Source organism: Sminthopsis crassicaudata, chromosome 2 (assembly GCF_048593235.1).
Source record: "Sminthopsis crassicaudata isolate SCR6 chromosome 2, ASM4859323v1, whole genome shotgun sequence".
Classification (NCBI taxonomy): domain Eukaryota; kingdom Metazoa; phylum Chordata; class Mammalia; order Dasyuromorphia; family Dasyuridae; genus Sminthopsis; species Sminthopsis crassicaudata.
In genome coordinates this window covers 331942300-331957741 of record NC_133618.1, presented here as the reverse complement: position 1 = coordinate 331957741, position 15442 = coordinate 331942300, and the positions used below count along the sequence as shown (strand labels likewise).

Below are 15442 nucleotides of genomic sequence, written 5' to 3'. Positions count from 1 at the left end.
GATAAACAGTAATAGAATATAAACAAAAAGCTTGTAAAAGAAATTCAAGTTATAAATATCTGAAAAGTTGTTCAAAATTACCACCAGAAAAATGTAAATTAAAACAATTTAGATACAATTTCATGACATTCCTGATGATGAAGCATACTAAATACTTCCAAAAAACTGATGTTGACTGATGCACCCTGCAGCATACTATCCTTCACTTTTCTTTTTTGCTGGTTTTAGCCTTCTTGTACAAAATTAATAATATGGAAATATTTTACATGATTCTCAGGGAAGGGGAGACAGAATCTGGAATTCAAAACTTAAAACAAAAGTTTAAAATTGTTTTAACATGCAATTCAAGGGGGAAATATTAAATATGTATACATATATGTGTGCATATAAAATCTGTAATTTCATACTCATCAGATTGTTAAAAACAGAAAAAAGAACTTTGATGTTGGAAGTGCTATCATAAGAGACATTTTTTATAAAATAATTTTGAAGTTGCAAGAAAAGTTACCAAATTGTCCATATCCTTTGAACCAACAATCACACTACTTGGTTTATAACTATAAGGAAATGAATGATAACAGAAAAGGATATACATGCACAAAAAATATCCATAGTAGCATTATTAATAACAGCAAAAAGATGAGTGGAAATATTTGCCCTTCAATTAAGGAATAGCTTAACAAATTACAATAGTTTCCTAATTGGTACCTGCTTCACCTCTCCTCACTCCAATCCAAACTCCACACAGCTGCTTAAACTGATAATCCTAAAAGAACAGCTCTAACCATGTCACTGTACTCCTACTCCAAAAATTCCAGTGGCAGCCTATTTTCTCTAGGATAAATTACAAATTCCTCTGGCCTTTTAAAGCCTTTCCCAATCTGGCTTATGTATTACGCCCCTTTATATATTATGAGACCAGCAAAAATGGCCTACCTGCTGTTCCCTGTTCACAATGCACCATTTCCCATCTGTGTGAATTTACAAAGGCTTTTGTCCTTCTGCCATGAAGGAACTCCCTGCTCACCTTTGCCTCACAGAATTCTGGGCTCCCTTCAAAATTCTAGTACCACATGAGATCTTTCCTCCCAACTTACAGTAGGAAAATTGTATTTATTAATATGTTATTTCCCTTATGTGTATAAATTGAAGTTCCCTGAGAGCAAGGACTGGTTCTTTTTTTGTCTCTTATACTCTTTAATAGCAAGTGACTGATAAATTTGCAAAGGAATAATAAGAATCAGAGAAAGCATTATGACCTCGTATCTATCATTCCTTTATATTACTCCCAGCCAAAAAGCACCAAAAGGATTGTTACTGTCCATGGCTTGGGTAGTCACAGGGAATTAGTGAAAAAGGAATTATTAAAAAGGGAAAAAAAAAAAAAGAAAGAAAAAAAGAAAAAGAAAAAAGACATGTAACATACTGAAATGCTGTGACACCTAAAACAAAGGCCATGAAATGCTTTACAGAAAATACAGATGAGAATCAGGTGGGACAACCAGGAAGCCAGTTTAAAATGAACTGACAGATTTATATAATTTCTTGAGAACTCCATGCCCATAGTAGCAATCAAGGTGATTTTAGAGAAAAGAAACTCTAAGGACCTTCAGAAAACAATGGTGATTACCAGCCAATTAGGTAGATAGAGCCAGAAGTCAGAAAGCAATTGCCCCTCCCACTATACTGCAGTAGAAAGAGAACAGTCTAGAATTAGGAAGATGTGAATTCAAATCCAGTCTCAGACTAGTTAAAATGTCTGCTGCCTCAGTTTTCTCAACTGTAATATAGGGACCACAGTACCTACCTTTCTCAGTTGGGGATTTATAAATGAAGCGTTTGCAAAATACTTAGCACAGTACCTGGTAGATTTGACAATTCTGTTTGTTCCTTTCATTCCTTTCCTTTATGACAGATACTGGAGGACTTCATAAACTTCCTTGTAAATAACATCTAAATAATCTGTTGCTTGGGCAAAAATGAAGTTAAGAATTTTTAACAAGCACAACCAATAGGAAATTGAGAGACAGCCTCCTGCAGGCTGTCAACTGCTTATGTCTTTTATGTCCAATTCTATCTATCTAATATACTTATAGTCTGTATGAAAACATATTTCCCTTTGAGTTACATAGGTAAGAAATGAACTATTTAATGAAAAAGAGAATATGAGCCATTCTGATAAAATTATGAAATATTAAAATCAAAGGTTTTATTCTTCAAAGCCTAGAGTGAGATGAGATAGAACACGAGCAGGCACTAAATGGTTAGTTTGAATGGAGAAAGAATTCAGACAATTTCCCATGTTATGTGTAGTGCTCAAGTAGATAAAGCTAAGCCTCCCAAATGTAAGGAGGGGGGGCAGTTTAAAATACTATCTTATGCAAAGACTGCAATCCAAGTAGGTGTTACTCCTGACCACACACTCAACTTTCCACTCTTATAAAGAATAAAAATGCCTGCATCCTAATGGGAGAAGTGATAGTAAAAAGAATATACTAAATACTCCCAATGCAGAATACAGCAAATCAGGGAACTAGATGACACAATAGATAGATCTGACTCAAATCCAGCTTCAGACTCTACCCTGTGTTATCCTAGGCAAGTCACTTAGCCCTAGTTATCTCAGTTTCCTTATCTGCAAAATGATCTGGAGAAGGAAATGGCAAACCACTCTAATATCTTTGCCAAGAAAACACTAAATGTGCTCACAAATAATCACACACTACTGAAATGACTGCAATAATACAATAAAACAAAGCCAAGCTAAATAATATACTATGTTAAATTCCATATTATTCACTTAAAACATTGATCTTTCCTTGGAAATCTTAGTAATTTTGCAAAAATGGATTTTTTTTTTAGGGAGGCAGGAGATATTTTAAGTATTTTGTTGAGAAGCATTGCTATGTCCAAAGAAAAACAGATCAAAAATTAAGTGAACTAGAACTACTTTAAAAGTCTGATGCATTCTTATTAATATTCTCACTGGTGGCAAATCTTTGTCCTTTAAAGAATTTCTTTTTCTAAAGTCATTCAGAGGCAAGTTTGGTGCATAAGGTATATGCTCAAACCGAATAATAGTATTTGGGGGAAAAAAAGATTTAAAAATGAATATTGTTTCTTATCCAACAAAATCAGACTGTAACCTTCCAATTAACATAGAACAAAATTCTTTAAAGGTATACATTCTCTTCCTCCTATTTTAATCTTAGATCTCCACCTCATTTCTTGGTCATTTATGCTTGGCCAGAATGCCAAATATCTCCTGCACATGTCTTCTTCCCCCATTAGAATTTAGGCTCCTTGCTGCTTGTTGACAAGCTTGTATCTATATTCCCAGTACTTAAGCTTTGTGCCCAGAACATTTGTTGTTCAGGCACTTTATGCATATCTGAATCTTTCTGAACTCATTGTGAGATTTTCTTGGCAAAGATACTAGAATATTCTGCCACTTCCTTCTCCAGCTCATCTTACAAATGAACTGAGGTAAATAGGGTTAAATGACTAGCACATGTCAAGTACTTAATAAAAGCATGTATCATTGCTATTAGGTTCATTGAAAAATCTAGTTTCAGTAGTTTATAGCCACCCAATGTCTCTAGTACAAGTTATATTCAAGTATGAATTATTAGTCATGTTTATGTCCAATGTAAAATTTCTTTATTACAGCCTTGTCATTTTTTTAATATTTTTTTATATAAAGCTGTCCTTTCAGCATACTCTCCCACTTCCAAACCACCAATGTAGTTATTTTTTCTTCATTTTCAGAGCAGTGATCTCCTAGAGATCTAGAAAATCAATCACCTTTTTTCATTCCTGGAAACCAGGGACAGCATAGTCCAATCCAACCCAAGGCAAGTAAGTATGGGGAGGGAGGGAGATGGGGATAATGTATTTGGAGAAGACTTAAGTTGGAATGCTAGCTTTATTAACTACTTTTGTGTCCGTGACATTATTTCATCTCTGACAATTTCTTCTGTAAAAAAGTTTCCTTCTGGAAAGGGATCTATATGTGCCAAAATGTTTGTGGCACCCCTTTTTGTAGTGGCTAGAAAATGGAAAATGAATGGATGCCCATCAATTGGAGAATGGTTGGGTAAATTGTGGTATATGAATGTTATGGAATATTATTGTTCTATAAGAAATAACCAGCAGGATGAATACAGAGAGACTTACATGAACTGATGCTAAGTGAAATGAGCAGAACCAGGAGATCATTATACACTTCAACAACAATACTGTATGAGGATGTATTCTGATGGAAGTGGCTATCTTCAACAAAGATAAGATCTATTCAGTTCCAACTGATCAACGATGGACAGAATCAGCTACATCCAGAAGAGGAACACTGGAAAATTGGTGTAAACTATTTGCATTTTTGCTTTTCCTCCCAGGTTATTTTTACCTTCTAAATCCAATTCTCCCTGTGCAACAGAGAACTGTTCAGTTCTGCACACACATATCGTATGTAGGATATACTATAACATAGTTAACATGTATAAGACTGCTTGCCATGTAGGGAAGGTGGGTGGATAGAGGGAAGGGAAAAGTCGGAACATAAGTGAGTGCAAGGGATAATGCAAAAAATTACTTAGGCATATGTTCTATCAATAAAAAGTTAAAATTTAAATTAAAAAAAAAAAAAAGTTCCTTTCAGTTCTGATGTTACAATCCTTTCTATATGACATGATTTGATTGCTTGATATTTTCCCAAACAGAACAATCCCACCAAAACAGAAAAAAAAAAAAAGATAAAACTTTTTATTGTTGCTGTTCAGTCATGTCCGATTCATCACCCCATTTTAGGTTTTCTTGGCAAAAATACCAAAAACTGACATTTCTTTCTCCAGCTCATTTCATACAATGAAGGTTTGTAACTAAGGTTAACTGGAGTTGTGATTTGCCCAGAGTCAATACTGCTAGTGCCTTCGAGCAGATTTGAACTCACAAAATTGAACTCCAATTGATGGGCATCCATTCATTTTCCATTTTCTAGCCACACACAATGTGCTGCATCAAGTAGGATTTTTACAAAGTTGCCACTACAAATAAATGGCATTTTTTTCCATTATTATTAGCTAGGCTTAAACAACTTTCTAAGCCTGATCTGAATGGCTACGTGTTTTTTATTTGAGAATGCTGGTTTGGGGTTTTGGGGGTTTTTTTTTTAGATATATGAGAATTCTAATAAATTCTAAAAGGATAATAAATTCTAATAAAATTTACATAGCATTCAAAAGTAACATTAGATCAGTGCTCCCCAAATGTGTCCTTGAACTAAATAAATGGAAAAAAAATTGTTATATCCAGGTTTTCATAAAATAAACATTTCTTGGGGCAGCTAGGTGCCAGTTCAAATCTGGTCTCAAGACATTTTAATACCTTCCTAGCTCTGTGACTCTGGGAAAGTCACTTAACCTCAATTGCCTCAGCAAAAAATAATAATAATAATAATTTAAAAAAACAATAAAAATAAAAAAATAAAGATTTCTTGGTGCATTTTTATTCCCATAAAATTAAGTTTATTATAATTTTATAAATGATACACATACAATAAAATAAAGCACTAATCACCATGCCACTTTCATGTCAAAAGATTATATGATATTAAGAGATATAAAGGATTTTCCCGTCATATAATGTAATCAATCCTTTCATTTTAGATGAGATAACTAAGACCCAGATGGACTAAATAACTTGCCCAGTCACACAGCAAATGGTAAAGTTGGAATTCAAATACAAAATAGAATCATACAATTTCAGAATTGAAAAAGATTCCTCAAAGGCCAGGCTGTACCACACACAACCTTTATCTGGAAAAAAGTTTCTCTATCATATTCTAGCCCAGTAGTTCTCAATTTCTGCTTGAAAAAAACTCCAATACCTCTGATGTCAAATTGAGTGTTGTCTGCATTGCACCATCCCAAAGATGAAAAGATAAACATGATTGTAGTAGAAAGGTTATCCCCAATCTTTAAATATTCACAAAAGCCATAAAAGTAGGTAACTGGGATCAGAGACAGAGAAAAACTAAACTCTTATATCCAACCCACTCCAAAACTCAGGAACTTCCTTCTCCTGGAAATGAAACAAAGTAAACTAGCACTAGAGCTTCCAGTGACCAGAATACCCAGAAAAAGCAGACAGATGTGTGTGGGGACAGGACCTGTGAAGAAAGGGCCATAAGCTGATGGGCTCTTGCTCTCTGATATTACTCATTAGTTAAAAGAAAGTAAGACTTTTTAGTCTCAGTTTTGTTGGATTTGATTTGAACTTTAGTTTCTATTGAATAGACATACCAACATCAAAATTGGACTTTAAAACATCCAATTAGTTCAGCCTCTTTCACACCCTTTTCTCTCTCTCTCCCCCCTACCAACCTCATAGTTTTGGAAACTGTCACTTAATTCTTAAGAGATCTGACAATTAAAAGATGACCAACATAAAAACTTAAGATAAAATACAATCCAAAAAAGAAAAAGGAAAAGTAAAGTGTTACAGAATGGCTAGATATAAAGGGTTTTTTAAATTTTAATTCATATATTAAAAACAATATTAAACAACACAATTAAATTTTCTTAGTAGCCATTTACACTTAAATTAATTTCACCACAGAAAAGAGAGCTTTTCAATCTTTCCTACTAAGATCCCATAAATCAGACTTTTTCACCCATTCATTTTTAGTTTGGCTTTTTTCATTTTGTATTATTTCATAATGATCTAAGATTACTTTGTATTCCTCACAATTGTGACATTTAAGCAAATGATACTATTCCTGTATTTATATACCACAATTTATTTAACTATTCTCTTATTATTGGAAATTTGTTTCTTCAGTTTTTTTCAATTATTTATTATAATGCTACGAAAACTGTTTGGTTTTTGTTGTTTCAGGGCACAATATTCAACAAAGGATTAACTGGGTCAGAGTACAATTATTTTTGTAACTTCTATTGTATATTAATAGAACATTTTCCAAAAAGTTCTATGGGAACAGCTCCAACATTGAATTTTATTCCTTTTAATTATTTTTGCCAGTTTAATATGTGTGATATGCTAACTTAAAAGTTATTTTATTTTAAACCATTCAAATCACATAATTTTTTATCTGGAATGGCTAGACATTTAGTTTTAGTACTTTACAAAAGAGGAAACTGGTAACTAGGTTTTGTTTTTGCATCCTAGATTATATAGCTAATTTGTGGTAAAAGTCAGAACTAGACCTTAAATTTCACAACTCACTGTTCTCATTTCTTTCTATTACACCCCTCCAGAAGCATAGTGGGGTTCCTTGGGTTGACCTCTGTGATCCTGAGCAAGTATTATTATTAGCCCTCTTAAGTTTGTTTTCCTCAGTCAAAAGGGAATAATACTCATTCTATCAACCTTGCAGAACAGCTGTGAAAGTGCTTCTCACACCTTAAAGTATCAAATAAATGAGGACTTAGTATCACTGTTAAAGAACAATTAAATTATTGATGTAATTGCTTAAGATAAAAACTAAAACTTAATTTTAATTCCTTGATGTCATATTTTTAAAACTCCAAGAAATGAAAAAGTTGTTTCAAGAACACTTTAAGGAGCCACAAATTTTGGCAATCCTTCCACACCAATATAGACAATCCCCTATGCTCTTCACCAAATGATCTTTGCAATAGTTGAACAACCTCACGCTCCCCAATAAACCCTTGTGAATTAAGTTAAGCTAGAAGACACAAGTTTGTAGACAAGGCCATACTCAAAGTCTTTCAAGCTTGGTGAGACAGCCAACGTTTATGGTATGCTGACACAAAACCTTCAAGAATTCTGAGTAATCTCCACATCACAATGAAGCTGTTGAGGTCCAAAAAGTTAAAAAAAAAAAAAAAAAAAAAAAAATTCTGCTATTTCTTTCTGATTTCCGATTCTTTTCCTCTTCAGAATTCCCCAAAACTAAAATACCCTGCCACTAAATGGTACAAAAGCCATTACAAGCAAGAATTACAGAAATTTGCGTATCTTGAAGATTAGGGAATCCTGTGGTTTCCCTTGAAAAAACTTTGGTTATTCATCATCTTTCCTTTAGATCCATCTGCACTGCTGTGGGTGGGACTCTGCAGTCAGTTACAGCTGATAGGTTCTCTCCTCTAGATCTGGCAAGCTGCTCCAGGTACAGAAGAATTCTTTGGAGATTTCATTTTCCTTACATCTTTCTGCCACTATAATAAAATGATTCTGTTAGTGTTTAAATTAAAATAAATGTATTACTAATAATACATTAAACAGCTTCTCTACATGTTACCTATTTTTAGCTTCTTTAAGTAGTATACATACCCTTCTTTGATTTAATCCAAGAGAGCCTAATAGTCTCTATTTTTTCAAACCTTAAAGGTACACCTCCCTCATACCTCTTATCCTAAGAATATTTTTTGTCCCGGTGAGAAGTACCAGATTAACATTAACATTTCTAATGTTTGCTGCATCTAAGTGGAGTTATATTTGTAAATGGAGCTCTAATCAGCAGTGTTTGCAGAGATGCAAGTAAGGCCTATCAATGCCTCTTTTACTACAGAATTTCACCTAATATTAAGGCCCCAGCTATATGGATATTACCAAGAATTTTAATTTCTGGCCTTTCCAATTCTCTTTCCTCAACTCTCATATTATCTATTGTTCCAAGTTCCTGAAATCCTACATTATTTTCCATTGAAAAGATAGTGATTTGATCAATGTGAATAGTCTTTCCATTGATGCAGATCAGAACCCCTCTTTGCCTTAGTAAAATCTCCTATTAAGTGAGTTGCTGGAGCAGGAAATTCATCACCAAGTAATACAACCTTGTTATAATCAATCTCTCTAAACTTAGTAAGACTGGTTCTAGAAGAAAGACAAATACTATCACCTGGCCTATCCTTGAAGTCTTTTTAGCTTTAATAGCACTTGCTAGAATTTATGCTCCTCTGACAAAGCTTTGGAAAATCCATAATGAGAAAGAAGACTGGAATTTTTAGTACAGGAAATTTACTTACTCAAATAAAAGGAAAAGCTATCCCTCTTTGTTGCTAAGGCTTTGCCACCTATGACCTTGAGCCCATCCATTCTTCCTCCATCATCTAAGACTTTGGTTCTTACAGCATATCCCTCCTTCTGCCCATCTTCAATCTTTTCCAGTTTTTCCAAAACTCTAGGTCAAGTAGAAGGAGGAAAAAGACAAAAGGGGAGGAAAGAAGAAAGGAAAACTAGAGCAAAGAAGAAGAAATTTTTTCACCCCATTTCCTTACTCCTCCTCCTCCTCTCAAGCTAAGGTAGACCACAGGTTTCCAGTTTTAGCATGTCAAATTTTACCTCACTTGAAGGCAGCAGCATCACAAACTCCCTGCCGCCCAAAATCGCCAGAACTGGAGTAAGTTTTGTGGACACTTAGTAGTCAACATTCTATAAAGTATACATATATGTAATGTAAGTAGATATTATTTATATATATATATATATATATATATATATATATATATTATATATAGGTTTGTATAACTTATATTTGAACTCGCCACATAAGAATTTTTTCTATCTAAAAAATTGAACATTTTATAATTCAAAATAGATAGTAATGAAGTCCTTCCTGAAATCTGGCTTGGTGTAAATTTATACTTTTAATTCTGGTTAATAATCTTAATCATACTTCAAGAAAACCTTACTATTCATACTGTAGTTGAAAAATAATTTTTTTTTTAAGATAGTCATTTCCATTTAAAAAGAGAGGGAGAGTGGCAGGAATTGTCCCATACATTAGACCAGTTTATTGTCTTTATGTCTGAATTATTTCCAAATAGTCAAATCTTTCATTTATATTCATTATATTCAGAAAGTAGTTGCTTTTTCATTTAAAGTTCACATCAGGAAATGCTTCTGACAGTGCCAATTAGAAAACAAAAATACAGCTTAATTTCCTATTCATATCTATGATTGTAACTGATGAATGCCTCAACATTTTTATTACTTATTTTATAAACTATGAACTTTATTTACATTTCCTATTAACCATGACTATAATAGGAAAATAGTGGCCATTTAAACTTAAATCAATGTACACATTTGCTATTATTTTTATAAAGCTCAAAAATAGGACACAAAATACATGCACTATTTTCAATATGCTAGCAAACAAATATTGGCATATTAAAGAAAATACTATCATAATGTGAAAAATATAGGCATAATACTTTTCAAAAAGAAAAAATTGCTGCAATGATGTTATATTCAACATACTGTCCAAAAATATCACATTAAACTTGACTATAGTTGCATAATGTTATATGTGTTTATTTTTCTTCTCCCTAAAACTAAGGCTAATGGTTTGTCTGTGTGCATGTATATTGTGGTATCATCAAAACACATTTTCATTGGACCAAGAACTAATACACAAGGGTAACAGCTTTGTTCCCATTTTTATTTTTTTTTTAAAGTATGGGCAAGGTGGAAGGTTTTAATTTTGGTTGCAGTTTTCATGTGTGAGTCCCTAAGGGAGGAGGAGGGAAAAGACTGAAAGAAGTATATAACTGTAAAGCAACTGAAAATTTAAATGAAAAAATTTTTTAAAAGTTTTATCTTTTATCCATACATTCTTTTTAGCTCAACTTAAATTTTAGCTTATAATGGCAGCACAAGTAATTAAAGGCCTAATTAAAGGCAAGGAAGTATCACTTCTAGAATGCAGAAACTAAATCTCACACTGTACAGATGATAAACATAAAGCATGGAGTCACTTCTAAGTCCCAAAAGGAGATACAGGATCTATTCCTTTATCAACCTCACCTATTGCACTGAATTTTGATTGAAAAACCTCAAATTGTCATTAGATCTAGATTCGAAGGTCAATAAAACACCATTAATCCTGAAACAAATGTCAAAAATCCTTTTTTGCTTTTAGGCATCATGATGTCATGGCTCTTAAGACATGGTTTTTCTTCAAAGATGTTTCCTAATAGGGAAATTGAGTTCGTTATTCAGGTAGCTTAAGGGTTGTTTATTACTACAGCTTATAAACTTAAAAATGAAGACAACACTTTTACAATTTGCAGAATGTGGTATAATAAAAAAATTTAACATTCAAAAGATCCTCAGTTCCCTGACCACACTTATAACATACCCAAAGCAACTACTCTAAAAGATATAGAAGGCAAACAAAACAATCTAGCAAGTTTTATAAAACTATGTTTAACTTATGGCATTAAAAACTTCATACAAATATTTCTCACTATTCTGTTGTCCATAAATACTGTTAACCTTTCAAAGAAATTTTTATTTTTACATTATAAGTATATATGTATATATTTATATTAGCTTATTGAAGAGAACACAACCAACACTTTCAAATCCATCCCTTTCTAAAAGAATACTCTAATATTTTAAAGATGGCTATCACCACCAGATTCCAGTCTTTGATTTGGAGTACTAAGAGAACAAATACCTTAAATGGCTTACAGTTTATAAAAATATACAAAATAACAAAGTAACATTTCATATTCAAAAGGTACTGATACAATTTAATTGGTCACCTGGTTAACTCACTGCGCTATATTGCAGGAGGAAGCAGTTAAGAAGTGACCTTGGGATCCCTATTCTCCAGATACATGAACATCCCAATTCCTCATCAAAAAAGAGCTATAAATTTTCTGAACACTAAACAAATTTACTTATGCACATTGAATGCACTTGCTTATACACATTCTGGACTACTAAACTATGTCATGTGGTAAAATTTCAAAATTGTGGATTGATTATTTAAAAGGTTACAAACCAGCATTAAGGATTTGGAAAAGCTTCACCTCTCTCATCTTTCTCTTTCTAGAGTTAGTTTCTACTATAATGCACCAAGGGCAATGACAAAACATGATCATACATTAAGTTTTTGATCACACATTCAGTTATTTTAAGTGAGAAATTAAAATACTTGTTTTTATTTGCTTTCCAAAATTCCAAAACTGAAATTTTTCTATTATGTTTTTTCTACACAATTCATACATTCGAATATTTCTGATTAGTATCAACAAATAACTATATACGCAAATTTTCCCCATCCTTTTAATAATAATAATACTGGTCATAGGAAATTTGAGGCTTTTTAAAAGTCCCAGAATAAATTAAGCTATACCTTTGCTTTGGCACTAGCTCCCCCTCCAGACCATACTTACTAATGTTATAACTACATTTCACTTAAGATATAAACATGATACACTCACTGGTTCTACCAAGTCATTGAAAAGTACTAAAATTCAACATTTTTCAAAAACCATCATATCAGAATGCTTGAAATTTAATGAGGAAAAAACTGTACCAAAGAATTACAGAATTAATTAGAATTAGTCTTATGGTCTCATCCATCTTAAACAGAAATGACAAAGAAAAATGCATCTAGACATTTACAGAATGATTTTTCTGTTAAATATAAAAACTTTAAAATAGAATCTTTATATAATTCTACATTTTGATGAAATTAATCTAAATTCACTATCCCAATAAACCAGACTTTATCATACTGTATAACACTTTCTACTTTTGTTTGACTAATTCATTGCTTGATCAAAGATAAAGAAAATATTTTTACATCTGTTTCTGCTATCTATGCAAGTTTCCTTCCAGCTGTTCAGCAATCTCTTCAATTTAAGAATTCTGAAGTTTTAAAGCTGTAAAAGGAAAATGTTATGCCTCCAAAGCAACTTCAGTAGTTTTTAGATCCTTTTCATTCCTGATTACCGAAATTCTTGAGAAACTAAGCCTCTGTGATTCACAATTTCAAATATGGATTCTCTCTTAACCTTGCTATTGAATGAGTTCCTCAAAAATCATAAGTAAATACATTTTAATCTCAAAATGTTGTGCTACAACACAAAAGATGAGAGAAGCATTGGTGTTCACTTTATGGAATGGCTTTTTGAAGAAATAGTTTAGCCAAAGTGATAACCACAACTTTTCCCAGCAAGTACAGATAACCCCATAGTAATTAAATAGATTTAATTGTCTTTTAATACATTTCCAACATGATACTTTTTAGAAGGGTAACTTTCATGAAACTAAATATACAAACTTAAGGAAGAAAAGCATCTTTGAGGACAAAAATACATCTATTATGAAAAACCTGTTCTTTCATTCATTGACTTTAAGCAAAATATCTATCTAAATAGATAGATAGCCAATTAGGAGTTTTCCATTTAAACTGTAAAAAACACCACGAAAAATCGTCTGAGGAACCTTAAACTGGCACTTGCAGATCTATAGTTGCCGAACGGAAATTCTGACTTTACCCTCCCGAATTGGCTTAAATAAATAAAAGTACGTGGAATTGTATTTGCCCCTTTTTAAAAATATTCCTAAGCCCAAATATAAAAGAAGTCTCAACCCTTTAAAAAAAAAAAAAATCAAACCAAGGTTAAACCTAGCTGTGGCTACTGCCGCCCAACTTTAGAGCACTTTTATGCGGTAGTTTTCGGATGTTCAGTGTGCCAGAAGGTTGCAACCCCCAAAGTGAATTGTCAGGGAATAACAGGTGATGCACCGGACGTGGCACAGACTCGCAGAAAGGGCAAACCTCCCCACTAAAAGGATAATTAACTCTAATCTCCACCACTCCCCCAGTCCTTCAGTGTTTAGAGTCAAGTTACTGCCACCTCTCCTCTAAGAGGAGAGCGCCCACCTCCTCTCACAGAAGCCCGAATGCCTAAAGGGGCTATTCTCTGCTTCCTCCCCACTCGGGGAAGGGCAGGATGGATCTGAGTACAGATTCATTCCCCCCATTTCCCTTCACTTAATTAACAAAACACGCACGATGATGCCCACTGGCCGGTGTTCGTTAACTGAGTGGGAGAAGGAGCCCCAGAAGGTTCGCGCGTTCCCTCCCCCCAACCCATCTCCTTTGCCCCCCTGGGCAGGATGCGCTCTTCGGAGGAGAGCAACAGCGCCCCTCCAGCCCCAAGCAAGAGACGCCCCGGCCCCGCTTACCCCGGGGCTCCCACACCTGGAGCTCCGAGGGCTGCCCCCCACCAGGCCCCCTACCCCATAGTCCCAGGAGGGATGGGGAAAAGAGGGGGAGGGGGAATTCTTTCTCCGGCTTCTTCCGGGAACCGCTGTTTTAGCGGCAGTCGCAGGCCTGGGAGGAGAGAAGCGGCCCCAAGTCCTCCGGGTCCCCGGGTCTCCGCGCTTTCCCCACTGCCGGGGACCCCCAGCCCCAGCCCCGCGCGACGCCCCGACGCCCCCTTACCCGTGGAGGGAGGGAGGAGGACTCCGGCGGCTCGTCTCCAGCCACCGCCGCCTCCGGCAGTCGGCTGCCCCGGGAAGGGGGAGTGGGAGTAGGAGGGGTGGTGGCGTGGAGGAGGATGCTACTCCCGACTTGGGGAGGAGAGGAAGAAACGGAAACAGGAACCGCCGCTGCAGCCGTTTAACGGAGCCTTCGGCGCCACTGACTGAGGGGGAGCGCGAGGCGGCGAGAGCTGGGCGGACGCTGACAGCGCGAGCTGGCCACTGGGCGCGCGACCCACAGCAGCGTGAACCCCATTCCTGGGGGGGAGGAGAAAGGGGAACGGACGGAGGGGCGGGGGTGGAGTGCAGGAGGCTGAAGAGGCTGTGAGTGCTAGGGGAAGGGGAAAAAAAAGCCTAGGCGAGTCAGCCGGAGATAACGCGCGCACGCGCCGGAGCGGCTTTGACAAGAACGCAGGCTGGGGGAGCCTATGATAGTGCAAGCATGCGCGCGCGAAAGGGGCGCGCGCCCCTCGGCGTTCATGGCCCGGCAAGGGTGCGCGTGCGCATGCGTCGGCCTCTTCCACCTACGGCGACCCTGGCATGTGCCAGTGCTTTTTCCCCACCCCCTTCCCTTTTCCCCCTCCTAACTCTACCCCACACACACACTCTTGGATGGCGCGGCAGCAGCGGTAACATCCACGTCTAAGCCAAGTGGGGAAAATACACCAAGACGCTAGGATATTTCCGCAGTTCATCAAGCCACACACGTGCGCATGCACACCCACTGGGGCTGTAAAGGGAAACGCTGAATTCATTCTCATCAAGGATCACTGGATACCAGGGCTTAAAAGGAAGGGGGAAGAAAGGCTGCTCTGGGCAAAAGCAAGCCTTCCCTTCTCCCAAGGGAGAACATGCCTATCGGGGGTTGCAGTATTCTTTTGGCCTCCGGAAAATGTAGGCGCTTGGTGGCAATTCCCTGAGTGGCTTTGCGGGGAACATTGGGGTGCCTGAGGTACTTTCCGTTGAGCAGTGCTGCCCGGTCCCGTGGAGACACGGGTCTGCCACCGCAATGAGACCGTGCAACCGGCACTGCTAGGGGAGACTTCTTCGGGCCTTCACCAAATTGGCTCGATATTCTCTGCCTATGTTTGATCGCTTTTTCCAGTGATTTAAAACTCAAATCTGCCCAAGCTCAGAGGAAAAGTTCTAGTACAGGAACGGGACCACTGCG

At 36.2% G+C, this 15442-nt stretch overlaps 1 protein-coding gene across 4 annotated transcripts in view; it reads right to left on the bottom strand.

Annotated features, from left to right (window-relative positions):
• Window positions 1–14732, bottom strand: part of FUT8 (fucosyltransferase 8) — a 442206-nt gene extending 427474 nt beyond the window's left edge. For 3 of the 4 annotated variants that reach the window (XM_074290405.1, XM_074290406.1, XM_074290403.1), the window contains exon 1: window positions 14234–14729. The gene's annotated coding sequence lies outside the window, so the exon portion shown is untranslated. Of the gene's footprint in view, window positions 1–14233 lie in introns of all 4 variants that reach the window. The other variant, XM_074290407.1, reaches the window with a different exon arrangement.
• Between the last annotated feature and the right edge of the window lie 710 nt (window positions 14733–15442).